A 25891-nucleotide genomic window follows, 5' to 3' on the forward strand; every position below is an offset into this window, starting at 1 on the left:
GTATTATCACTGTCCTTTATTAGATCTCCTGAAGAGAAAAATTCCTCAGAGCATTAGACTTTTCTAGACATACCCTTCCTAGGGATCCTGACAGGTAGAAGCAGCCTTTAATAGCTAGCCAACTCTATGACATTCCTTGTGTCTCTGACCCATTATAGTCTCTCAACTCACCTTCCCAACTCCCCTCCCCCACATAAAAAGAACCGTTCTCTTCACTGTCACTCAGTGCTCAGTTAAAAACTTGTACTTGCACTTCCTTTCTCATCCCTTCTCCCCTTCTTGAGATGTTTCTCTTCCACCATTAAGAGAAAATAAAACCAACATTATCTTTTTAAGAATCATAGCCCCTTTTCCATCCATAGATCATATCAAGGATGCTGCTACTACCATCTAGACTTTATTCCGTAGTGTACATTTCTCTGTGTCTGAATGGCACCATGATTGTTACACAATTATTTATGAACCTTTTATCATGCCAGATTTTTGAAATCATGCTATATATATTTTGTATAGAAAATTTAAGTATTTGAAATTTCTCATTGGGAGATCTGTAGGATTCCAGGGTGGTTGAGTCTGTCAGGACAGTTTGTGAATCATAGAAAATGGATATGCCATTGAAACCAAAGATTTACTTTCTTCATGGCATAATGAAGTCAATGAATTATGGTACCTCCATTACCCTTTTACAAGCAGCTAAAGAATAGCTGAAGAGGAGTGGTCTCCATCTCTTATTTAGGGTTTTAAAGAAGCTGACTTCTGCTAATCTCTTCTCTTTCAAGATCCATTTCCAGCAGGAGAATCTATAGGCTGATGTTGCAGTTTACCTGCTTGGGCATTCTTTCTGGTCCATATCTAAACAGGTTCTAAGCAAGGACATTCGTAAGGACTTTTAAAAAAAATCGATAATTCAACAATCATGAATTAAGTGTTTATTGTGCTCAAAAGTTTGTTGGGCTCTGGGTACCTTGCTTTACCCTGTGCTCATGGAACTTACAATCAGTATTGGAATTTGATATTTGTCTCTTCAGCATCAAATCATTCTGGTTATAGATTCCCTGTGTCTGTGGTGACAGCATGTTGTGATAGAAAGATAAGTGGATTTGGAGTCAAACAACTTGGCTTTTAAAGCTCAGCTCAACTACTTACTATCTTTATGATCTCAGGTAAGTCATAACTTCTCTCAGCCTGATTTTCCTCATCTGTAAAATGAAGGGGTTGGACTAGGATTGAGGGGTAATGTACTTCAAAAAATATTTTGATAACTAAATTTTTTCTCTTTGAGAAAAGCATACAGAAATATAATTTATTTCCTTTGTAACATTATGTATTTTATTGTAGACATAAAAAACCCCAAAACAAAACCCCAATCCATTATTCTGAGAAGAGGTTCAAAGGCTTTAACAGATCTCCCAAGGAGTCCATAACACACTCAAAAAAGGTCAAGGATCTGTGGTGATGTCCAATTCAAGGTCCATTTTGATGCCAGAGCAAATTATTCTCTTAGATTCTTTTTTCTGTTTCCTGTCACATTAGTTCTTTTGTCCTCGGGTCTCTCTCCTTATGTTCTATCAGCCTGATTTCTGATCTCAGAGGTTTTATCTTTGAGACTTTGCCCTACCTTGACTAATTAGAGCCTGACACCTTTGTGCTCCTTTATGCCTGGATCCTGTACTATAACTTCAAATAAATGTGTGGGACTTAACCTGTCTTTTGCTAATCCATATGAACTCTCTACTATGGACCTTTGGTGGTGGCAGATCCTTGATTATCAGACTACTCTGTTCTAGTTAGATTCCCAGTCCTGGTGTACCATATTCCTACTGCTGATTGTCCTGACCTTAGAAGGAGGGCAGGATTATTTTTCTATTATAAGCTTTCTATAAGGAAATCATTATTCCAAATATTCTACTTATTGCAAGTGGTATATTATGCTTAGCTTATAAACTCCAAGTATAATTTCCCTCCTTCACCCCGATTCTTGTTTCTAAATTGCTTAGGAAATTTCTAGTCAAATTTCTAATAGCAATTGACATGAGAGTGACTTAAAGGAACCTATGATGAATAAACTATTTGTGTGTTTTATCTATGTACACATGCTTATGTTGAATTTGATTGAGATTTTGCATTTTTAGCGAATTTTAAGATTTTTTTACTTGGAAAAAAAATACTTCTTTTACTTTTTAAAAAAGAGGGGGGAAAAGAAGCAAAAATGTAGGAAGGGGAAAAAGCCATAGGTTCAGACCTGGAAGGCCTCTTAGAAGTCATTGAGTCCAAGACCCTTTATTTTAGATATGAAGAAACTGAGGCACAGAGAAATTAGTTAACTTACCTGTGTCTTATGACTAAGTTTCTGAAGCAGGATTTGAACTAGGTCTTCCTGACATTCAATCCAATTCTATAAAGGAACCTAATAGTGTTGCACAATCAGAGCCAATTTAAAATATTGTTTAAAGTTAATGATTGTTTATTAGCATAGAAAACTAACTCTAGATTTCTTAATTGTCTTACTTAAAATGCTGTTCATCTTCAGAGTTCCATGTGGTGGCAGTTGTTCACAGAGGGCTGGTCAAAGGTGAAATGTGTATTTAAAACTTTGGCTGCTTATTTAGTGATTCAGTGTCTAAATAAAGAAAACTTATACTTTTCTCTTGTGGTTTCCTCTCTCAAAACCAGTAAAATAAAGTTAATTCAAGAGCCTTTTCTAAACTATTCACTGAGATCAAGTATAGAAAAAATGTTACATGAAATGAAGTTTTAAGATTGTAATGGAGATAAAAATAAAAAAAAATCCCAATGATTATGAGTAAATGAAGTGATATTTTGGTTTCAATAGATGGCTGATGACCATATTTTTTTGAAATTGCCTGAAATCTTCTAAAAGAATCTCTTACGTTCTGAATTATACTTCTATCTCTGCTGCTATGATTTCTCCTATTTTTTTGGTGGGGGGAAGGGAAGGAGTGGGAAGAGAAGAAAAAGATCTCTACTTCCTGCTCTTCTTAAGCTGAAATTAGAAGAAATTCTTCCTTTTGCAAAATTGTTTCTTTTCTCTCTGACCTCACCTAGTTTAAAATGATTGTGAATATTTCACTCTGACTTGCCATGGCTTTTATTCCACCTCCAGCTATGCTCATGGGCAAAAGGATGGAACACAAGACTTGTAGTCAGGGAGATGGGGATCAAATGCTGCCTATGATTTTTACCAGTTGTGTGATGCTAGGCAAGTCTCTTAAAATCTCTATGTGACTTGGAAAACTCCCTAGAACTTATCTATACAGTTACATATAGGTTGAACTTTTTAGTATAGAAAGTTTGTTTTGCTGAAGAAATCATAGATTTTTCATAGATTCTGGTGTTTTCCCTCATGACTTCAGTGAATTGTGATTTCATTGGTGTGAAGCTTATAACTCTTCCATACCTTTTATTCTAAGGAACTTTTGTTTGTTTCCTTTTGTTAGGAGGACAAGAGTCTGAGTTATATTGGCTAGAATGTAGGTCAGAGGACAGACAAAAGACATCAACTCTTCCCTACTCCTCCAATGTTGCTAAGCAGATCCTTCAAGCTTATAGAATTATTGAGGTAATTTGCATGACTCTGGTGCTAGCTGCCCGGGCATTACTCTTCCCAGCATGCCAATCAGTAAAGTCTGAGGACTTCATGTTGAAGGGGATTAAATGAGGTTAAAAAAATCTAGATAGCCAGCTCCCCAAGGGTCGCCTTGGTGTGCCAACCTCACATGACTATGGATTTAAAGGAAGGAAAGGATAAAAAATGTGCTGGTTAGTCTCAGGCATGGTGGCAGTCTTACAAAAGAATGATAATACTCCCTTTGAAGAAGAAAATACCCCACAGGCATACAAATGCATATGCCAGCAGCATCTTGTGGAGGAGGTAAATGACAACTTTATAGAAAGAAAGGAACTGCAGCTTTGGAGACAGAATGGACCATCAGGGAGACTCAGTTGGTATCTGAGAGATTGAGTCAGTGGGGACACCCCTCTAAGAGTATGAGTTGCCTGGGAAGCATTTAATCTCCTACCAGATGTATGAGAATCTGGGGAGTAAAGAATGATATGACTTAAATTTCCTTTGATAATTATTTTTCTAATTAAAAATTTGAATATGATTAATAGCTACTTGTCTGTAGTCAAGATAAAGACTCGAACTATATTTACATAATTGCTCACCCCACACCCACTAACTGAACCGTAGGAAGTGAGTGATTTCTAGATTTCTATGTGGGAATCGATTCAATACCTCTAAAGAGATTTATTCAATGAGCTGGAGGCCTTCTTCCAACAAAGCAACTGGGTGGTGCAATGGATACAACATTGGACTTAGAATCAAGATATTCCCGAGTTCAAATTTGAGTGCAGACATTTTCTTCTTTTGTGTCCGTGGGCAAGTGACTCAATTTATGGGGATAATAATAACACCTACATCTCAGAGTTGTTGTGGGTTAAAATAAGATAATATGTACAAAGTGTCTGAAGTGCTATATGAATGCAAGCTATGGTTATTATTTGAGTTTTTATGGTTATTATTTGAGTTTTTGAGTTATTATTGGAGTTCTTATATTTTATGGATACCATGTACATTGTTCATCTATTAGCCTTCGTGATCACTACATGGTTGGCCCACCGCATTTTTCAATCCAACTTAACTTTTTTAAATAAGTAAATTCCCCCATTTCTTTTTGTCCTTCACAAGTAATTTTTAAAATTGTCTGGCTTCTGGTTTTTTTCAGTTAAACTAAGGTCTCAATAAGTCTCTTTCTATCTCCTCATTCAGAATACCCTGAAAGAAGATACATTTCCCCTAAATCTTCCTCATTTCATTCTCTCCTGCCATCAGTATCTGTTTCCTCTGGCATATCTCTAATTCCTTGACAAGCTCTCTAGATACAAAAAAAAAATCCATTTCTTGCAGATTCCTGGCATATGCAGGGACCAACAAACTAGTCTATTAAAGGCCACAGAATTATAATGGTGGAGAAGTTCTTCTGCGAAGGGTTTCAGAGAAGGACTTTCTTTAATGTACATCCTCTAAGAGATCACAGGATCATAGGTTTATAGCTGGAAAGGATCTCAGGGAAGAAAGAGTCCTACTCTTTCACTTTACACATGAGGTAAATTAAGTCCAGAGAAGTTATTTACTCAAGACCGCACAGATAGTAGAACAAAATAAAACAAAGCAAAAAGAAAAATAAAAATCCCCAAACAAGCAACAACAATAATGACAGTATTTTAAAAATTTATATAGACTAGGTACATAAGACCCAGAATCAATCTAACAAAGCCAAAGAGTGGCTAGTAAAGTCCAGCACACAAACTACTTCAGGAAAGGAATCAGTTCTGAAAAAGCTCCTAGGAAAACTAGATGACAGAGGAAAATAAAACAGGTTTAGGCTAGCGTCTTTTATCAGGTACCACAATAAAGTGCAAATGAGTCCGTAACCTATATACAAAAAGTCATGTCACAAAAATATACGGAAAGACTCACCTTTGACGATGGTGGCTAGGAGGGGATATTTCTGGCCAGCCTCCAAATTCAGTGCTTTTCAAACACAAATGTGAAAATGAATTTTAGGTCATAATTGACTCAAAAATAAAATACAGTTGATTTTGGGCATACCCATTTTGTTAGGGAAAAATGGACAGGAATATCTTGAGGGAAATCTGAGTATCTTTGGAGCTTTCTCAATTGAAGTAGTCTTGCTTTCCATGTAGGCCAGAAATAGGAGGTCCCATTCTCATTTTCTTTCATGTTATGAAAAAAAGTTAGTCCCCACGTCAAAAAAGAATCTTCTCATCCTACTCCACAGTTAAGAGTGTAAGCTGAAGTTAGATGAAAATATTTGCACTTGTTCTCTAGTTTCTCTTTAATGGTAACATTTCAGATACAGAGCTCTACCTTCCTGATTTCAATTATTCCCTATTTCCTACAGTTTTTGAAGAGGTCCATGACATCAGGGAAATGATGACATGACTGGCAGTTGACTTTGATTTGAGTGAGAGAAGGCTGTGCAAGGTCACCAGCCTCACTTTCTGGCTAGATTTCTTCCTTCCTTCCTTCCTTCCTTCCTTCCTTCCTTCCTTCCTTCCTTCCTTCCTTCCTTCCTCTTTTCTTTTCTTTCTTTCTTTCTTTCTTTTCTTTCTTTCTTTCTTTCTTTCTTTCTTTCTTTCTTTCTTTCTTTCTTTCTTTCTTTCTTTCTTCTTTCTTTCTTTCTTTCTTTCTTCTTTCTTTCTTTCTTTCTTCTTTCTTTCTTTCTTCTTCTTTCTTTCTTTCCTTTCTTTCTTTCTTCCTTTCTTTCTTCTTTTCTTTCTTTCTTTGTTTCTTCTTGTTTCTTTCTTCCTTCCTTCTTTCCTTTCTTTCTTTCTTCCTCCCTTTCTTTCTTTCATTCCTTCTTTCTTTCTTTTCTTTGTTTCTTTGTTTCTTTTTTTCTTTCTTTCTTTCTTCCTTCTTTCCTTTCCTTTCTTTCCTTTCTATCTCTCCTTTCTCTCTCTCTCTCTCCTTTCTTTCTTCCTTCCTTTCTTTCTTCCTTCCTTTCTTTCTTTCTTTCTTTTTTTCTTTCTTTCTTTCTTTCTTTCTTCCTTCCTTCTTTCCTTTCTTTCTTCCTCCCTTTCTTTCTTTCATTCTTTCTTTCTTTCTTCCTCCCTTTCTTTCTTTCATTCCTTCTTTCTTTTCTTTCTTTCTTTCTTTCTTTCTTTCTTTCTTTCTTTCTTTCTTTCTTTCTTTCTTTCCTTTCATAGATTGGACCACAATAGGTCCATGCCCAAGCTCCACTTAATGGAGCTGTACTTTGGGCCGTCCTGCCTTAGAATGAATGTCAATGGTAACTGTTTCTCTTTGGAACTGCAACCCTGAAGGTCTTCCCCTCCCAGCTTAAAATCTTTTTTTCTAATTAAAGGGGCCATCCCTTGACTGACTTCTTAAAGAGGCCTATTCACTGAATTGGCTTACTTCACTCCAAGTGAGTACATGAAAAGGCCTTAGCCTAAAAGGGCCAGGGTCGCACATTGCATCCTGGGACATCTCTAGTCATTCTGATGAATATCTGGTCACTGGATCCAGATGGCTCTGGAGGAGAAAGTGAGGCTGGTGACCTTGCACATCCCTCCCTCACTCAAATCAAAGTTAACTGCAAGTCAGGTCATCATTTCCCTGATGTCCAAAAATGAAGGAGAAACACAATTTCCTACAGTTATTATTCAGGCTCAGAGAATATTTTCTTTTTGAAGTCAACTTTCTTGTCAGTTTCATGTTTGTCTTCTTAACTTACATGGCACCAAGTTGGAGAAGAACTAATTATGCTCCTTTCCTATATGGAGAAAATCTTTACTAGCTCTCCCTCTTTCTCCCCACCTCCCCTTTTCTGTCCCTGTCTCTATCTCTCTCTGTCTTTCTCTGTTTCTGTGTCTTTATCTCTGTCTCTGCCTCTGTCCGTCTATCTATCTTCTCTTTCTGTCTTTCTCAAAAATTATTAAGCTGTTATTGAAATTGTTATATCCACTTTACAGCTGAAGCTTAAGAAGCTATGTGACTTATCCAATGTCACACAGTTAATATGCATCTGAGGTGGGATTTGAACTCAGATCAGGCACTATGTATACTGTGCCACCTAGTGCTAGTTTTCTTAATGGTTTTTATTTTTATACAATAATCATTTCCTGATATATATACTCCCCTCAATAAACTCTCCCTACATATGTATGTATATGTATATACATATATATATACATATATATGTATGTATGTATGTATGTATATACTAACAGTTAATACTAGCAGACAAAGTGACCATGCCATATTTTACATCCCATCTGTCCCCCCAGGACAGTTAGGACAGTTAATCAGAATTTGGCTGCCTTTTAGTGTTATTTTCATTCATGAGATCATTGACACTGCATTAATTCATGTAAATATGCTTGTTTCTCTGAATTCTTCATGGCCATTTTGCTACATTAATATAACAACCATGTGTTCAGCTATTTCCCAATTGACAGGAACCCCCTTTTATTTCCACGTTGTTGTTGTTGCTGTTACCACAAGAAGTAGTGCTACGATTATATTGATTTACATGGGACTTTTCTCACTCTCTTTGACCACCTTGGAGTACTGACCCCTTTTTATCAGAGATATTTGATGCAGCTATTTCCCCCTTACTCTTCATATATTCTTCTTATGCTTGGTTGTATTGATTTTATGTAAAAGTTTTATGATTGTATGTAAATGTATGTATGTAATTGAAATATCCCCTTCTAGTCATAGTTGTCAAAGGTGAGTCTTTCCATATATTTTTGTGACATGACTTTTTGTATATAGGTTATAGACTCATTTGCACTTTATTGTGATATCTGATATAAGATGCTAGCCTAAACCTGTTTTATTTTCCTCTGTCATCTAGTTTTCCTAGGAGCTTTTTTAGAACTGATTCCTTTCCTGAAGTAGTTTGTGTACTGGAGTTTACTAGCCACTCTTCTGCTGTGTTAGATTGATTCTGGGTCTTATGTACCTAGTCTATATAGATTTAAAAAAAATTGTTGCTGTTTTTGTTGTTCAGTTGTTTCAATCATATCTGACTCTTCAAGACTCCATTTGGGGTTTTCTCAACAAAGTTACTGGAGTGTTTGCCATTTCCTTCTCTTGCTCAGTTTACAGAAGAGGAAGCTGATGCAAACAGGGTTAAGTGACTTGCCAAGAGTCACATAGCTAGTAAATGTCTGAGATGAGATTTGAACTCAGGAAGAATAGTCTTCCTTACTTCAGGCCTGGTGCTCTATCCACTGTACCACTTACCTACAAATTTTAATTAGTACCAATTAGTTTAAATGATTACTGTCTAATAATATAGTTTAAGATCTGGTAATATTGTGGCCACTTCATTCTTATCTCCCTCTCCCATCATTTTCCTTGAGATTTTAAATCTTTTATTACTCAAAATGAATTTGGTTGTTATTTTTGCTTAGCTTTATAATTCCTTGGCAATTTGATTTAAATAGCAAGTCAGTATTACTATTCTTATATTGCTGTTTTACTGAGTCTACAGTCTCAATTATGTCTTTATTGTCACCCCTTCATATGGAGATGTTTCAGCATCCCTCTGCTATTCCTTCAGATAGAATCAGCTAGATTTGATTTTAAGCTCTGCCTCTGACTCATCTCAGCTACGTAATGCTGTCACTTAACCTTTCAATGCTCCTGGCAGCTAACTCTCTAAGAGTGTAAGTTGCAGAGAAGATTCTGGTCTGTATTACTGGGGGCAGTTTCTTCACAAGTGGACCCCTACTAAAATCACAGATATGATCTTCCTTCAAAAAAAGTTATCTTCCATGTAATTGAATATGAAGGAGTGAGATAAGCCACAACTTTCAATGATCCTTGGTGGTTTTCTGCCACAAAGACCATATTTTAAAAAAATTAATATTCCTAAGTGATGCTATTAGGCTACAAATCATGGAGTATCAATATCTTTGAAGAATCCCAATGGTGGATATTCCAAAGGTCAGGGACCTTTTGCCTAATTGGTGTAAGTAGCTTTTCAGCGTGTTCTCAATAATGACTTACGAGAAGCGGTATAAAAATATTGTCAAGGACATACATGTCTGGAAAGGAATGGGCTGATCATGTAGTGAAATGAGATCAGGTGGGCAACAAGAATGTGGAATGGCTACCCTCCAAATAACAAACGAATCAAAGGAAGTCCTCTGTTTTGTTGGGGCATCCTTTATGTCAGACATAAAGAAATACAATGAGGCAAGGTTTATACAAGATGAGACAACATTAAATTCTGATCTGCACCAGCAGAAAGCAGAGCCGTCATCATAGGAGCTATGATTTAGAAAATGTTATTTTTGAAGTCTTTTGTTTTGTGGCTAGTTAGAATATGGTTAAGAAGGCTCAGTTTGTGGAGTTAATTTTTGTAGGGGCCAATTAGATTCATCTTTGCCTACATCATGCAGCTGGATAGCAAAGTGGATAGAGAGCTGTTGCAACAATTTGGCTACCAACTGCTGTGGGGGTGAAAAACCAACAACAACCAGCCCACAAAACGCTGCAAGCCCAGGTTCTTTCGATCTGCTTTACTAAGGAAAGCAACATCAAGGAGTTAACAATCTTAACTTAATCCAGCATAGAAATATCATTCACTTAGTTCAGGGGAAAAAGTCAGCACCCTGAACTTCAGAGCAAATACAAACAAATTACAAACATCAACATACAGGCCAAATACAATTCATAGTTACCAACATCTGAGCTCAGCTGCGGAGCTCATAACAATGGCTGGCCCAGAGCTACACCCGCCACCACTACTGTGGGTCAGAGCTCCAAAAAAAGAAAGCCAACCCTTGATTTTATATATTTTTTCAGGGTCAAGGGTGAGTCACACATGCGACTCACCCACGTGACCCATGTGGTCTAAAAGCTTCTGACGTCACAAACATGTCACTCAAACCCATGTAAACTAGACTTTCCCCTGAGGCAAGGAGGTCGTCAAGGACTCCTAATTTAATCAAGGAAATAAAGGCCAAACTCTTCAAGGGCATTTGGTTGAATTAAGTGCTAAGAGCCCATTTTGATCGCTAATACAAGAGCTGGGCCTGGAGTCAGGAAGATCCTAGTTCAAATTTGGCCTCAGAAACTTTGTAACCATGTGATGCTGGGCAAGTCACTTAACCTCTTAAGCCCCATTTCCACCCAACTGTAATATGGATATAATAACTGCACCTATTTCCTAGGGTTGTTGTAAAGATTGAGTGAGATAATATTTGTAAAGTATTTAGCATAATTCCTTGCACATGTGGATATATTAAATAACATTTTTTTAACAAAAAGGAAAACTTTTATTTAAAAACTTTTAAAGAAATTCATTATAAAAATTGATACCTAACTAATATTTGAAAAACAAAATAATTAGAGCTTAGTACTGTTTTAGAAATCTATTTATGGCACTGATGGAGGTGCTGTTAGCTGATTGGCAAATAATGAAGAAAAAACAGTAGTCTTACATAAGCAATCAAGTGAAACGTCTTTGTAGAAAAGCAGAACAAATATTGCTCATTGCTGCTCATATCTAATTTCTTCAAAGTAATTGAACAGTCTTTCCAGTCAGTGTCAAGAAGTTATCATCAACCAAAGCACATAGAGCTTCTTCAAACGTTTTAGGAATACTATGTTAGATTGTCCCCAAATATCTTCAAAGAGTTGCTGGCAGTTTAGAGCTGGTGTTTTTCTCTTTGATTGAATAAGATTCTTCAGAGGCTTAGCTAATTCTTCTTTTCTTTTGCTAGATGTGCACTCATTTCTGTACTGAGAATAGATATATCCACAATGCCAATCTTTTTGGGTTAGGAGTAGGCTTATAATGGAGGTCTTTTGCTTCTTCAACATCAACTGCTTCAACTTTGCTTGAAAATTGCTCTTTGGCATGAGCTTCTGACAAATGTTCCAATGATTCCAGCTGTTGGGGATAAGCAATAACCCATTCCTATGTCATTTACCATCTTCGTCATGTCTACATAAACCTCAATTAAAGCCTGGCTTTCTTCTTTGCTTAGTCTAGGAGTAACAGAGTTGTGAGAATGTACAATAGAGTCCTTCAGGACTGCCATATCCACTAACTCCTCTTCTGTTTGCTCTTCACCCTGGTAATATAGTGCAACCAAATGGTGGGCAAGACACCTGTCATAGGTGTCATCTTGAGGGTACAGCTTGAAGAAAATCAAATCAAATCTTGACAAAAATATAAGGAGAAGCTGGATAATTTCAATGGTAGTTTTCTTAGGATTCTATTGGGACTCTAAAGGATTAACTGGTATTAGGTCAAGCATTCAGCTAATAAACAATTTCAGACTTGGCAGTTGAGAGTCTGTTGTTTCCTTACTTCATGAAGTGCCAATCTTGTGCTTTCATTCATCTTATCAAATTCATCAATACAGCAGATACCACTGTCACTCAAGAACAGAACACCTGTCTGTAAGATCAATTATCTTGTTGCTGGGTCTTTTATTATATATGCAGTAACACCAACTGTCTTAGAGCCTTTTCCAGATGTGTACTTTTCTCGGGGAATAAGATTGTAGACATATTTGTAGCAGATGGGATTTTCTGGTCCCAGGATCCCCGTGCAGAAAGATATTGATCTCAGCAGAGATTTTGCCTCTTCCAGAATGACTAAAAGCCTTTCTTGTTCCTCTAAACAGGTGAAGCAAAATACCCTTTTTGATATCTTCATGTTCATAAATACTTGGAGCGAAAGCTGAATAAAGTCTCTCATAAAAGTCTGGTTTCATGGAAAGCTCTTTAAGCATTTCCATTTGATTCTCTAAAAAGTTTCTGTTCAGCTTTTTCATCATGAAAATGCAGATGCTTGGCAATTGGACTTACTATAGTGAATGACATCAAAGTGGGTCTTATAGAGAGATTTGGTATTGCTCATCCTTGGATTGATTTGAACAGGAGCAATGCTATAGATCTCTATAATGTTCACTCTATCACCTGGCTAAATCTTATCAATGAGGTCATTGTAAGTAAAGAGAATGACAGTGTAAAGAGTCTGTCCTGTGGGCATATCCTTAGGAAACTCCTGCAATTTGATCACGTTTGTTAGAAAACATGGAGTGATTGTGAATCAGTGCCATGCTGTTCTGTATTTCAGTATCCGCATATGGACAACAATTTGACTACAATCAATTTTGACTCTTGTGGTAAAAGCTCAAAACTGACACTGAAAAAAATGCTTCCTACATCTCTGGTATTAACTGCAATGATTGGATTACCATGCCACTGAGGGTAATTAGTTAATTAATATCTTCTGGGTTTAGATTTCTCATATTCCTAGTCTTTCTAGCATTGAATGCTGATACTTGCATCTGATATTCTAATATTGAATCAGGATAATGATCAAAGATCTTGTTGAGAGCCACATCACATGTTGAGATAACTTCTGGTGGGGGAGAGATAAGTTGTCTACACAAATTTTTGTCAAGTGATTTGTAGACATTCACAATTTACACTTAAAAATGGTTCTTCAATGATGTTGATTGCCACAAGTCACTTTTATTGTGCTTTGCTCTATTGTGTTCTACAGACACTGCTTTTTTTTTAAAACAAATTGAAGATTTGTGGCAATCCTGAGTCAAGAAATTCTATCAGTGTCATATTTTTCCAACAGCATATGCTCACATCATGCCTCTGTGTTCCATTTTGGTAATTCTCACAAAATTTCAAACTTTTAATTATTTTTATAGCTGTTATGATGACCTATGATCAGTAATCTTTGATATTACTATTAGAATTATTTTGGGGCACCTGATTGCTCCACCAACCTGCTGTCCTGTCTCTCTCCCTCTTTTCTAGCCTCCCTTTTCCCTGAGACACAGCAATATTGAAATTAGGCCAATTAATAACCTTACATGGCCTCTAAGTGTCCAAGAGAAGAGTCAATCGATGTGGCAAATTTCATTGTTGTCTTACTTTAGCAAATTGCCACAGCCACCTCAATTTCCAGTAGCCACCACCCTGATCAGCCAGCAGTGATCAACATCAAGGCAGGACCCTCCACCAGCAAAAAGATTACACAATTCTCTAAATATTCAGATAACAGTTGACATGTTTTTTGAGCAATAAAATATTTTTGATTAAGGTTTGTACATTTGTAAAGACATAATCCTGTTGCACACTTAATAGACTCCAGTATAGTGCAAACACAACTTGTATGTGCACTGGAAAATTAAAAAAAATTGTGATTTGCTTTATTGCAATATTTGCTTATTGTGTTTGTCTGGAACTGAACCTGCAATATGTCTGAGGTATGCCTATATAAAAGCTCAGTGAGATCTATGCCGATATTCTCTTTTTCTTTGGCCAAGGACTCAATAAAATGTTGAAGAAATTGCTGAAAATTTTCTTTGCATGTAGTTACATTTACGTCTATTCCCCAAATCACATGTTTTTGTCCAAGAGACTGTTCACTTGCCACTGTATCTTCTGCAGCTGGCCTGTCGAAGTGCAGATTTACTTCATGACTTATGAGCAGATCTAAGATTAGTCTCTGAATCACTGATATTTCCTGAACACCATTCCTTGGAGTTACCTCTGCTTGTTAACTTGGAGTACCACATGTCAAAGATGAATTGAGATAAAGTAAATAATAATTGTTGGTATTTTTTGAGTTTAAATCATTATTTATTTGTTTAATATTTTTAGTTTTCAGCATTAATTTTCATGAGAGTTTGAATTACAAATTTTCTCCCCATTTCTACCCTCCCCCACTGCAAGATGGCATATATTCTGATTGCCCCATTCCCCAGTCAGCCTTCCCTTCTGTCACCCCACTCCCCCCATTCCATTTTCCCTTACTTTCTTGTACGGCAAGATAGAAGTTTATGTCCCATTGCCTGTATATCTTCTTTCCTAGTTGCATGCAAAACCTTGTTTTGAACATCTTCTTTTAAAGCTTTAAATTCCAAATTATCTCCCCTTTTACCTCCCCACCCACCCTCCCTAAGAAGGCAAGAAATTCAACATAGGCCACATGTGTATCATTATGCAAAACCCTTCCACAATACTTACGTTGTGAAAGACTAACCATAATTTGCTCCTTCCTATCCTATCCCCCTTTATCCAATTTTCTCCCTTGACCCTGTCCCTTTTCAAAGGTGTTTGCTTTTGATTACCTCCTCCCCCTATCTGCCCTCCCTTCTAACATCCCCCCTTTTTATCTCCTTCCTCCTTCTTTCATGTGGGGTAATATACTCAATTGAGTGTGTGGATTATTCCCTCCTCAAGTCAAATCCAATGAGAGCAAGATTCACTCATTCCCTTTTACCTGCCCCCTCTTCTCTCCCAACAGAACTGCTTTTTCTTGCCACTTTTATGTGAGATAATTTACCCCATTCTATCTCTCCCTTTCTCCCTCTCTCAATATATTCCTCTCTCATCTGTTAATTTCATTTTCTTTTTTTAGATATCATCCCTTCATCTTCAACTCACCCTGTGCCCGCTCTCTCTCTCTATATATATATACACATACATATATACATACATACACATTCACTTATACATGTATATACATAAACATATATATATATGTGTGTATATATATACACACACACACACACACACATATATATATATATGCATATTCCCTTCAGCTACTCTAATATTGAGGTCTCATGAATCATACACGTCATCTTTCCATGTAGGAATGTAAACAAAACAGTTCAACTTTAGTAAGTCCCTTGCAATTTCTTTTTCTTGTTCTTTTTCTTGATTACCTTTTCATGCTTCTCTTGATTCTTGTGTTTGAAAATCAAATTTTCTATTCAGCTCTGGTCTTTTCACTGAGAAAGCTTGAAAGTCCTCTATTTCATTGAAAATTCATATTTTGCCTTGGAGCGTGATACACAGTTTTGCTGGATAGGTGATTCTTGGTTTTAATCCTAGCTCCACTGACCTCCAGAATATTGTATTCCAAGCCCTTCAATCCCTTAATGTAGAAGCTGCTAGATCTTGTGTTCTCCTGATTGTGTTTCCACAATACTCAAATTATTTCTTTCTGGCTGCTTGCAGTATTTTCTCCTTGATCTGGGAGCTCTGGAATTTGGTGACAATATTCCTAGGAGTTTTCTTTTTGGTATCTTTTTGAGGAGGCAATTGGTGGATTCTTTCAATTTCTATTTTGCCCTCTGGCTCTAGAGTATCAGGGCAGTTTTCCTTGATAATTTCTTGAAAGATGATATCTAGGCTCTTTTTTGATTCATGGTTTTCAGGTAGTCCAATAATTTTTAAATTATCTCTCCTGGATCTATTTTCCAGGTCAGTGGTTTTTCCAATGAGATATTTCACATTGTCTTCCATTTTTTCATTCCTTTGGTTCTGTTTTATAATATCCTGATTTCTCATAAAGTGACTAGCTTCCACTTGCTCCAATCTAATTTTTAAGGTAGTATTTTCTTCAGTCGTCCTTTGGACCTCTTTTTCCATTTGGCTAATTCTGCCTTTCAAGGCATTCTTCTCCTCATTGGCTTTTTGGAGCTCTTTTGCCATTTGAGTTAGTCTATATTCTAAGGTGTTATTTTCTTTGGTATTTTTTTGGGTCTCCTTTGGCAAGTCATTGACTTGTTTTTCATGATTTTCTTGCATTACTCTCATTTCTCTTCCCAAGTTTTACTCTACTTCTCTTACTTACCTTTCCAATTCTTTTTTGAGCTCTTCCATGGCCTGAGACCAATTCATATTTTTCTTGGAGGCTTTTGATGTAGGCTCTTTGATGTTGTTGACTTCTTCTGGCTGTATGTTTTGATATTCTCTGTCACAAAAAAAGATTCTAGAGTCTGAATCTGAGTCTGTTTTCGCTGCTTAGCCATGTTCCCAGCCAACTACTTGACCCTTGAGCTTTTCGTCGGGGTATGACTGCTTGTAGAGTAGAGGGTACTTTGTTCCAAGCTTGAGGGAATGCACTGTTGTTTTCAGAGCTATTTCTCACAGCAAGCTCTGCCACACCAGTGCTCCTCCACCCCCAAGAACTTCAAACCCGGACATGACTGAGATCTTAAGCAGGCTCTGCACTCCCGCTCTGATCCACCACCTAATTCCTCCCACCAGGTAGGCCTGGGGCCAGAAGCAACTGCAGCTGTAGTTCTGTAGCTGCACCACCTCCGCTGCCTCTGGGGCGGTGGCCGAACGTGAACTCCTTTCACTCTGTCCCCGCAGCTTTTCCCATTAACCTTCTCTGTTGCCTTTGGTGGGTTGAGAAGTCTGGTAACTGCCACAGCTCACTGATTCAGGGTTCTAGGGCCTGTTCCACTTGCCTCCTAGTCTGGTTGGTCTGGGCACAGCCCACGCTGGGCTCTGCTCCACTCTGATCCCAGCTCTGCGCGTGATAGACCTTACCCAGCGACCACTCAGGCTGTGCTGGACTTGCTTCCCTCTGCTATTTTGTGGGTTCTGCAGTTCTAGAATTTGTTCAGAGCCACTTTTTATCGGTTTTTGGAGGGTCCTGGGGGAGAGCCCTAGGCAAGTCCCTGCTTTCCAGCCACAATCTTGTCTCTGCCCCTGCCCCATTGTTGTTGTTTGTATTTCATTCTCAAAGAGCACCATGACATCACGAAGGTGATGCTATGACATGCAAGTGAATTAGATTCAAGTGATGGAAGGCTGTGCAAAATCATCAGCCTCACTTTTTCCTCCAGAGCTATCTAGGTTCAGTGACCAGATATAGATTACAATGACTAGAGATGGCCCTGGACGCAGTGGGAGACCTTGGCCTTTTTAAGCTCAGTTTGGTCTCAGTTTGACTCAGGCAACACCCATTCAGTGATTAAAGCTAGTTAAGAAAGGAGGCAGAGAATGGCTTCTTTTACCTAGTCAAAAAAAATCAATCTGGGAGATTCTGGGTCAGTGCTGCCACCTGTTGAGTTCCTTCTCTAGGAGCCATGGCCTCTGCCTTCCTTTGTGCCCTGTAGCTAAAGAAGAATAACTGAAGAACGAAATGGTGGTGGGTGAAGAGTAGCCACATACAGAATGGGATTCACCTGGCTTGTGAGGACCCCAATGCACCTAAATAAAATAATATTTGCAAAGTACTTAGCACATAGGCACACATTGTGCTTAATAAATGCTTATTTCCTTTCTAGACTGCACCTCTAAGTCTAGATTTTTTTTTGTCTCACAAATGCATTCACTTAAGTCATATATATCAAATGAATATGTGGATGGATGAATACAAATCCAATCCTAGAGAAGTAAAAATAATGGATATAAAAGACAGTATTACTAAAAAGATAAAAATTTGTTTTAATAATGCTGTCTTGATTTTTTTTTTGGCATGGTCTAAGCTAGCACATAGAATAGGACATGGGAAATCCTCAAGGTACATTTACATTGTTTTCATTTCTGCAGTATTGTACTATGTAGTTATGACTTCCTCTATGCTAGAAGAAAGGTTTTTAAGCAAGACGATTTCTTTCTGACTTTCCTAGAGTTGATAAATGTGGATTGGTTATTATACTTTTGCTGTCAGTAATCCTCGGTTCTAAGTAAATTGAATTCTCTGTACCATAATTCTTTCCTTGTCTCAGCACCTTCTGTCTGACAGGAGTTAAGTAGTATTTATTTTCCTGTAATTGGACAGTATACCCTTGTCAGAATGCTCATTTAAGCCGTTTAAATGATTTTCTGGCAATTAGATTTTGCCAGAGAGGATACCAATAGGCTTTCAACAGTCATTTCACCAACCTCATCTATGATAGTGATGGATGTGGATGTTAGGGGAACCTGTGGCTTAGAGCCCATTTTCATGGGAGTCCTCATGGTAGAGTTGATTAATAAATGCTCAGTGTCTGCATAAGGGATAAAGTTGGTGAGAGCTTGAAAGAAGAGATATCTTGGTCTTCTGGATCCCAGCTTTGAGAAAGAAGATAAATGGTTGCAGATTCTCCTAAAGTCTCTGAAGAGAAAAAAAGACTGGGAAAAAGTCAATGTGGAGATAAGCCAACACTTCCATCATGTCCCTATTTTCAACTTACATTAGAGACTTTAGGGAATTTCTCCTAGAGTGAGGTCTGAGACTCTCTTTAGGTTGAGCTTGCTCCCAATGAGGGAGTTCATTTGTGCTGTATTGTCTTGTGTGTATTATCATCTGTATACCTCCAAGTCTCCCTTGGAGAAATATGGGTGGCAGAGACTGTAGAGATATTTATATCTCTTTGTGAGTCACATCTAGGCAACACACACTACTCCTTACATTAGTGGAGATGTAGGTTAGTAATGCATAGGAGGAGGGTTCTAAATAGGGGTAACATAACTCAGATAAAAAGGCACCAACATTTTTTAAGGGGGGAACAAAAGATGCTAAATTGTTGCTACTAATGTCATTTTTAAGAAATACTAAAAAAGAAGAGAGATTCCCAACCATGTACAGATCAACATGACTTCCCCAGATTTTGCTCTTCCACCAAATCATTGCAGTTTTCTGGGACCCAGTTTTTGTAAATCTGTTAAAGAAAAGGACATTGTACTATTTAATCTCTAAGTTCCCTCCCCATGAAGTAGAATGAATGTTAGATTCAGAGTCAGAAGACTTGGGTTCCAGTCTTAAATCTGCCATGTAATATTGCTGTGGCAAATTGCATAACTTCTCTGAGCCTCAGTTTCCTTACTTGTAAAATAAGAGTTTTGGACTTATAGCTTTGAATCTGTGGTGGCTTCTAATTCACATTTTAAACCTCATTTTATGTCTTCTAGACTTATAATTCACTTTATGTTTATTTCTTTTTTAAAAATCTTTTTTAATTCTGAATTGAACTGTTATCAATAAACATGATAATTTTACTACACAAAGAACAAAAAGAGGATTTTATAGGAAATAATGAATTAAATATGGTTGTTTTTTAAAAAGTATATATTAAATTTTAAATAGTATTGATGAAATTGCCCTGTTTGTGCTTTATTCTGGACTTTTCCCCATGCATTTTAATGTTTTATTCATGTTTTTTCTTTCTTTTCCAATCTTTATCAATATTCACTATCTCCCCTCTCTCTCCAGCTGCCTTTCTTCACTTATTTTAGATGTGATCATGTCTCCACTTTTCACAAATCTGACCAGTAACAGATGACTCTGGAAAGGGAACTACTTAATGCATAAACAACTATCTACACATTAAATTTATACAGTGTGTTAATATATGTGTTGTATTCCAAAAGTTCATTTAAAAATAGTTAAACTACCCTTCCCTGTGGGCTATATTTCTAAATCTTTTTTTTCAGTTTGAGACATGCCTAGGGAAAGTTATTTGGGGTTTAAGGTACTCTGTATCTTAAAAAAAACTCAGTTCCCAAGACCCAACTGATTTGGTCACCTTTAAATACCAATCAGTTGACCCAATAAGCTCAAAGCAAACTCATTTACTGAAACAGCATAGCATGAAGAGTAGTAGCAAAACATTTCTCCCATAAACCTGGGATAAACTCTCACCAAAACATAGGTAGCATATATTAGTAGAAAGGCACATATGAAGAAAGTAACACACACACACAGCCAAGAAAAGTCACCCTTCAGGGCCTGTTGTTTTTTTCTTTCCCTTGGTCCCATTATCACTACCAGGAAGATTACTCATCTAGCTTCTTGGGGTTCCAACATCTTTGCAGATAAGCTGTGATTCTCTTTTGACTTCCTGGGTACCAGAAATATGGTTTATCCTTTAATAAGCCAATATCTAGCCACCCCATAATTCCCTCCAATTTTATTGGTAAACTTTTCCATATAGCCTAAAAGAGCAAAGAATTTTATAAGCCGTGAATATAACTGGTTATTGGTTGCTGTTATGTGGGGGTCAAAATTGATCAGAGTTCCCCTATTCCCCATGTCAGGAATTTGAAGCATGCCTTCTTATTGAAATTGGTGACTGGCTGGTTTTCAGGCTTCTCAAGTGCTAGCTGATATTTTGAAGTATCTAAATAATATGAGAAAAAGTAATCCATATGTGCAATAATATCTGCTTGAAAAAATAGCTTTCGATTTCAAGATTAGGACAACAATGAATCAATTTTCTCTTGGAACAGTGATCAGCAACGGCTAACTAGTGGAAAAAAGGTGGTGGGGGGGAGCAATGAGAAAAGGATCAATCCTAAAAGTTGCTCCTTTACCCCCAACTCCTAAATCCCACTGTTTGGATCTCCTAGCCCCGACCCAAGTCTTGTCAGTGACTCCCTCCTACTGCCAGCGTATCTCCTTATCATTCACATAAAGATCTATCACATCCTGCTTTGAGCTGCATCCCTACTCCAGTTCCTAGAAACTAATGTCTAAGACAAATTAAGTCTATTTTTCTTCGAAAACATAGATGATACTTTCTTTAGTCTTTTGTGTACAAAGACTCACCAGTTAGCACCTATATGTATCTTTTTCTTTGACACAGTTACATGCAAAAAAGAGAATAAGAGATAGGGCCATATAAAGGATACATTTTATTGACTTTTTGTGACTTATTATTTTAGTAGTAGTGCTTTCTGAAGGTAGAAAACCTTGAAACAGCTTTTATGGAACTGTGTTCTCTTGTGCAGTGGGCCATGGAAGGAGCAGATGGCCTCAATGGAAAAGGTAGCAGATAATTAGTTGAGGAAGAAATGAATGGAAGGAGATAATTGTTGGAGTCTGACCAGTAATAAATAGAGCTGAGAATCAAGGACTAGTGTGCTCAAAGGGATGGGCAAGGGGAAAAGAATAGAGTAGCCCAAGATAATAGATAAGATAAAGGGAAAATAAGGGAAGGGAAAATATGAAAAATAATTAATGCAGTATGAGATGAAGAGACAATCCTATACTTCTATGAATCTTGTCTTTCCCTGGGTGGCCATTCATATGTAAGAGATAGAATTAACTCTTGTATACATAAATCATGTATTACCTACATTAGTGAACATTTTTTATTATTTTAAAATATTTTGTTGATGCTCTTTTGATATCTCACTCATTTTCCAATAAATACCCGTCACCTTCCCATAAAAAGTCCAATGACCAAAGTCATCTACTATAGTTATTGTGACTGAAAGTTCATGTGACTTCCTATTTTGGTAATTTCCTGTTTATTAACAGAAAGGAAACATGTGTGTTTTGGCCTTGGCCTTTTGGTACCACATTCCATTTCTCTAAGGTCTTCATATTTGTTATTCTTTATAGCACAATAATTTTTTATGACATTCACATCACAATTTGTTTAGGTATTCCTCAATTGCTGGTCACACAATATGTTTCTAGCTCTTTTCTGCAAACCCAGAATAGCCATTCTGTGGAGGACCTAGACAAAAGGTTGGAGTTCTTCTTTGGTGCTGTATGTGGAAGACAAAATTCGAGCCAGCCCCAAGAAATTAAGCAACCTGTTCAAGATCAGAGGTACTAAGGGATTTCTGACTCACAAGCTTCTCTGCTCCCCTTATTCCTACCATACAATGCTGTCTTTCTATAACACTAGCCAAATGTCAGTGATTAAATACTGATTTCATAATAGTTAATAATGAATGTAGCAGGCATTTTAAAACTTTCAATTTTTTAAAAAGTAGCTTATACCCTTTTTAATAATACTTTTGGTATCTTACTGAACAAAACCTAAAATGTGCCTATCATTAAGAAAATGAAGCAGAGCCAAAGCTACACCTATTTTAAAGTCAGTAGGAGGTCCACACTAGGGTCATTACCTCTAGGTGAGGATCAATGCAAGGAGAGAGTATAAGCATTTAATTAATAGCTCGATAATGTCACACAAATTCTTTGTGTCTGCTTTAGTTTTTCTTCAGTGTTAAACATAACTGGAAAAAAACAGTGGGAATAATTAAACTCAGTCATAAGGTTTAAATTGTATTTTTATGACTCAGATCAGTGAAGAAACAATAGCTTGCTGCAAGTTTTACTTATGTCTGTTTGCATCTTATTTATGACTGTTGGTGTAGGTTCAGGTATGAAGTGAATATTGAGTAGACCTCATTTCCTGCTATAAGTTGGAAACCACTTTTAGCTTTATCCTATCTTGGCTTCAAAATGTGAAGAAGTCCCTGAAAGACATTTCTTAGCAAAGACTAATTGTTATAGATGTAGTAAATCCCATTTGGTAATTGTATAGGGAAAGTTACAGAAAAGATTGGTTCCTGATTTGACAGTATAACCTCATAACCTCAGCATTATCCTTGACTCATTACCTTCACCTCACATATCTAATCAGCTGCCAGATCATGTTTAATCTTCACAACATCTGTTACAAACAACCCCCTTCTCTCTACTCACACAATTACCACCTTAGTCCAAGATCTCATCTCTTCTCACCTAAATCGTTGCAGCAGCATCTTAAGTCTCCAATACTTTGAGGCTTTCCCTATTCCAGTCCACACTGCTGCCAAAGTGATTTTCCTTAAGTGAAGATTTGACCACGGGATTCTTCTAGCAACTCTAGGAGCTCCCTATAACAATAGATTAATAAGATAAATCTGTTTAGCTTTTAAAGCCTTTCGCAAAGTGGTCCCAACCTTTATTTCCAACTATATTTGACATTATTCTCATTTGAACTCTGCAATCCAGCCAAACTAGTCTTCTCTCTGTTCCTCATAGACAATTCTCCACCTCCCCTTCTGTCCCTTTGCACTGGCTGTCCTGCATTCCAGGAAGGTATTGGCTCCCTCTTTTTTCTCAAGAATCTGCTCGAGTACTACCTTCTACTGGAAAACTTTTCCCCAATTGCTAGTGCCTAACTGCCTAAACTACAATGTATTTAATTTAAATTTAACTACTTCAACTACTTAATGCTATTGTATTTGTTTATATTTATTCTATACTGTCCCTTTAGAATTCAGAACACAAACTCCTTGTGATTAGGACTTGCTTCATTCACTACATCATACATACATACATACATACATGCATACATATACACTAATGCATGGGATATATGAGTTATTCAGGCAGGACTAGCATCTCTAGTGTGAGGGCTTGCCAAGCTCTTTTCAGGGCTGTTCATCCACTTCTGGTGCCCACCTGTCATCCAACCTGTGGTTCTAAGAAGCTATAGCATGGGCAGTGGCCGCACCCTGGTAGACCAGTTAAACCAGGTTGAAGGTAACTGACAGGCTTCAAACTTACTGGTGAGGTAGGTGGATGTTTATCCCAACCATGTGAAAACTACCGCTGGTGGAATGGGAGGATGAGAACAATTTGTTCCAAAGGTCATGAAGGCTGATGAAGCAGGCATTGTAGAGTGCTTAGAGTTTGGTCAGACATTGAAGACTCCAAAATCATCCACTGCATCCCAGGACATTATCAGTCATCTTGACTTTTTTCTTACTGCTGGACTTCAATGACTCAGGAAGAGAGAGTGAGACTGATGACTGGGCAATTCTGTTTCACTTAAATCCAATTCATGCACAAATCAAGACATCACCCTATAATGTCATTGGTTCTCTTCAAAAATGAAGAAAAACCAGTAGCAAATATTCACTCATATGTGTGTGTATACAAACATGCCTATATATACGCATGTCTATATATGTATGTGTGTATACATATATATAAAGACATACATGCATACACACACACACATATATGTATATCTCTATATTGCTACCCCTGGCTTGGAGCCTGACACAAAGTAGTCACTTAACAAATGCTTAGTGACTGATTGGTTGTTGAATGACCATTCTATCTATGAATGGGATGGCTATGTAGGGAAAGAAGTGGGCCCATATCTTTGTGGGACTCCTGTGTTTATTTAATAAAACTCATTTATTTAGAGCAGGGAAAATTTTTGTATTTGTATCCCCATAGCCTCGCACAATGTCTGACATATATCAGGTGCTTAAAAAATGTTCCTTAAATTGAATTGAAACAGACCTTTAAAGGTCTGTTATTTCACTGCTGAGAGATACTTATTTTTAAAATTATTCTTTATTTATTTTTAACATTCTTTTTCCCCTTAAATTTTGAGTTCTCTCCCTCCCTTCCTCCCTCCAGTCTTTTCCCCAGCCATGGAGAAGGCAAGCAATATATCAATTATACATGGTGAAGTCATGCAAAATATATTTCCCTACTAGCCATTTTACAAAAAAGCAAGAAAAATAAAGAAAGTTAAAATTTGCTCTCAGAACTCGTCAGATCTCTTTCTGGAGGTGGATGGCATTTTTCACTGTATATCCTTAGAAATCATCTTGGATTATACTATTGATCAGAGTGGCTAAGTTGATCATTGTTTTAATGCTATTGCTGTGCATAATGGTCTCTTGGTTCTGCTCAGTTCAGTCTACATCAATTCATATAGATCTTTCCAGGTTTTTCTGATACCACCCCCTCCTCCTCATTTCTTATGGCACAATTGTATTCCATCACAATCATATACTACCACTTGTTCAGTCATTCCCCAGTTGATGGGCATACACTCACTTTCCAATTGGAAAATTCCAATTTCAGCATCACAAAAAGAACTGTTATAAAAATTTTTATACATATAGGTCCTTTTCCTTTTCCTTTTATCTCTTTGGGATACAAAAGTGGCATTGCTGGGTCAAAGGGTATGTATAGTTTTATAGCCCTTTGAGTATAGTTCCAAGTTGTCCTCCAATTCACAACTCCATCGATAATTTATTACTGTCCTTGCTTTTCCGTATTCCATTTATCATTGTCTTTTTCTCGCATGTTAGCCATTTTTAGAGGTATGAGGTAGTACCTCTTTTTTTAAATTTGCGTTTCTCTAATCAATAGTGATTTTTATGTGACTATAGTTAGCTTTGATTTCTTCTTCTGAAAACTGTCTGTATTCTTGACCATTTATCAATTGGGAAATGGTTGTTATATTTATAAATTTGACTCAGTTCCCCTACATATTTGGAAATGAGGTCTTTATCAGAGAAACTTGTAAACATTTTTGGATTGTCTATGGTATCTTTGTCTATGGTATCTTTCAGCAAAATACAGTTTTACTCATTATTTCGTTTACATAGTCATAGGCCTATTTGTACTTTTGCTGTGTCTGAGATTCTTATTGCTATCCTGCCTTTTTAAATGTCAGTTGAAGCATCTGTTGATTCTGCTCCAACCTCTTATTTTAATTCTATGCATGTCTTTCTGTTTCAAATGTATTTCTTATAAACAATATATTGTTGGATTCTGGTTTCTAATCCATTCTCCTATCTGCTTTTGTTTTATGTGTGTTTGTCCTTCTTTCTCTCTCTTTTTACCTTCTTCATCTTCAAAAATCTTTGTTTCTGACTATTGACTCCTTTAATTTGCTCTGCCTTTTATTGCCTCTCCACTTTTACTCATTTCCTTTCCCTCCTACTACCCTATTGGGTAAGATAGATTTCTGAGTGTGCATATATATATTCTTCCATCTTTGAACCAATTTAGATGAGAGT

The 25891-nt window shown here is 37.0% G+C and overlaps 1 pseudogene; it reads right to left on the reverse strand.

The window, feature by feature from the left end:
• Positions 1–11081: 11081 nt before the first annotated feature.
• On the reverse strand, positions 11082–16298 carry LOC118855392 (annotated as a pseudogene).
• Between the last annotated feature and the right edge of the window lie 9593 nt (positions 16299–25891).

This window comes from Trichosurus vulpecula, chromosome 6 (assembly GCF_011100635.1).
Source record: "Trichosurus vulpecula isolate mTriVul1 chromosome 6, mTriVul1.pri, whole genome shotgun sequence".
In the NCBI taxonomy this organism is placed as follows: Eukaryota; Metazoa; Chordata; class Mammalia; order Diprotodontia; family Phalangeridae; genus Trichosurus; species Trichosurus vulpecula.